Raw genomic sequence first — 3,051 nt, 5'->3', positions numbered from 1 at the left:
ACATAGTTCTATGTTATATTTAAAAAAAAAACAAAACTCCTATTTCATCATTAAAAGGGCTGAGCCTTCCATCCTATCCTCATTCTTTCTTCTGCTTATCAATGTGCATTATTGGTATCCAGAGAGGAGCTGATTCTGCATTCTAGAGCCAGCAAAAAAAAAAAAAAAAAAGTAATAATAATAATAATAATAATAATAATAATAAATATATTGAACCTGAAATGTGTTGCTTGAAGAAAACAAGAATGTTTTTAGATATAATTTGATATTACTACAGAGGACAAATAGTCCAGCCTAAAGACAGCTCTGCTAGTGGACCAACATGGATGGTTTGTGCATCAAAAGGGAAACAATAACAGTTGATAAGATTATAAGTGGAGTCTTTTGAAAAATTCATGAAAATATAATGATGCCAACAGGGGTACTATATCACAAATTATAATAAAAAGTAATTGACATGCATATGTAAATTTCTTGATCAATAAAAATTATGTGAGTACTAAACTGAAATTTCAAAAATGTAACTGGTTGAAAATATAGACGTGGATAAAATAACTAAAAGATTTGTGTAAAATGTTAGAGAGCAATGATTAGTCTTTTTGGCATTTCTCTGTTTTTTAAAGTATCAAATTACTTTGGCATCTTCTACTTTGATTACTCAGCCTGCCAAACTTTGGAAATCCCCCTAGTGTCAATGTGAGACAGTGCTTTTGGCTGTCACTTGGGATTCCACCAGGATATGTGGGCTCCAATTTTGGAAAAACGTACTGTGCTCGAGGAAAAGGTTATACAAGTTGTGATCTGACTATGTGTTATTATCAGGATTGTGATTCTTTAAGTTCATTGGGAGGAAAAAAAATTCTAAAATTTATATTGGGAAGTAAAGAAGAGGTCCTGAGAAATTCTTCTTGGACCATGCAAAATGCAGCATGGAAGACTTTTAGTCTACAAGGTAAATTAGAGTGACACACAGTGGAAGAAATATTATGGTTATGTCATAAGGGGAAATCATTTGATATTTTGGTGTTTGTTGCAAAAGCAGTGAAAAATTGAGTACCAATGTGTGGAAATTACAGAGTTTGGTAAGTATGCCAGTATTTGGACTAAAAGTACTTAGATTAAAATGAAATTGGTCAAAATTCTCTGAGATAATAAAATACTATTACTCCTAGCTACAGTACTGCAGCCCAGTTAAGAGGATACCAACCTTTAGAAATTGAGACTGTGAAAGTTTATGTAACAGCAGCATGATAAGGAGAGTTATAATAAAAGTGATGACGAACTCTTTGAAACAGAGCCTGATTCAGTTTACTGACAGTTGCTGAGATGTGAAGTCCCAAGGGAGTGAGAAAGAAGGAAAGAAAGGAAACCCAAGGTGTTCAAACCTCAAAAATTCCAGCTCCTGCTGGAATTGTTGGGAAAACTTGCTACATCCGAGGCTGCACATGTGGGAAATCTGAAACAGTCTGTGTGCGAAGAGTTGAAGCAAGGGAGAAGGCACTATGGCTCTATGATCATGGAAAACACAGGTCTCTTCAAGTCCTGAAAAAAAGAAAATGTCTGTTGGCCTAAAAAGGTAGAAATGACGAGGCAGATCTGGGGTGGTGTTAAGACTGGTTCCAATAATTGAGGAATCGTCTTTTGTTAGTGTAATTTATGATAAAGGAATAAATAAAACAAAAGAAAAAGGAGGTGAAATATTAAATGGTGAAATAATAAATGTGGTAGTTTTAGGGAGATACAAAAATTTAGAAAGAGACATGACCAATGTTGGGTGGTAGGCTTGATTAAAAGGAAATTCTATTACATAGCAGAAGTGAAATGAAACATTTACTTTTAAAAATAAATAAAATTATGTAGTAAACTTAATTCAGTTAGGGAACCAAAGCTCACTGTGAATCTTTTATAGGAACATGATCCCCAAAGAGAATGGAGTTATGATAACCATATGGATAGAGGGGAGCTTTTTATCTTTTTGAATTAAGGTAGTAATTGCAAGAAAAATTACACAGGTCAACCAAATGTTAAAGAAATAGAAAAGCAAGTATAAAAATCAGGCCAAATTGTGAAATAATCTGGACTTTTATTGATCATCAAGAGATAAGTGGAAGAAGTAAAGGGCATCTGATTAATAGGTTCAAGGTCTACTAACAAGATTAAAATTGGCTGAGAGGCACCAGAGTGGCTCAGTTGGTTAAGCATCTGACTCTTGGTTTCGGCTCAGGTCATGATCTCAGCGTTGTGAGATCGATCCCACACTGGGCTCCATGCTATGGTGTGGAGCCTACTTAAGATTCTCTCTCCTTCTCCCTCTTCCCCTCCCCAACTAAAAAAAAAAAAGGGGGGGGGGACTAAACTTGGGTAAACACCACTCCCTGTGGTCTTGGCAATAGAACCTCCAAGCTACTGGCATTATCGTGAGGAAAATCTCATGTAAATGAAATAGACAGCAATAGGAGCTTGTGTGCTCAACCTTGGAGCAAGAACTGGAGAGGAACTTGCTTTAGGTTGTGCTATTGGCAAAGAATGAATTCATGCTGGGGAAAAATTTGAGCTGTATATAAGAGAGCAGCTGAATGAGCTTCTGGAGACTGCTGGTTATTACCTGATCATGGTCAGATCAGTGTGTGCAGTACATCACACGATTTGATATCTGTGTTGCATTGTCAATTCTTCCCATTGGCTTTGCTGCCAAAAGGAACTATGTATTGGAAGAGAAGCTCGCTTTCACTTTTATTTGTCCTGGAATCAGAGCCATCATTGCCAACTGCAGTTATATATTCTCCCAGAGCATTGGGACTGCCTGGCACAATTGTTGAGCTTGACATCAAAATGGTCCCTTCCTCTATCATCAGGATGCCTTAGAGTTTCTTTTCCAGTCTTGTTTATACCTTCTCACTATCAAAAATATAACCCTCATGAACACATAAAACTGACTATTATCCTTTGAATGAAATGAAATGTCCAAGAGAATAAAATCTTGTTGGGCTTCTATTAGAAGAACATGAGCCAGAGTTATGATGACCATGTGCAGAGAAGGGCACTCTTTCC

Source organism: Ursus maritimus, unplaced genomic scaffold (genome assembly GCF_017311325.1).
Source record: "Ursus maritimus isolate PB19 unplaced genomic scaffold, ASM1731132v1 scaffold_18, whole genome shotgun sequence".
Classification (NCBI taxonomy): Eukaryota; Metazoa; Chordata; class Mammalia; order Carnivora; family Ursidae; genus Ursus; species Ursus maritimus.
This window is presented reverse-complemented; position numbering follows the sequence as displayed.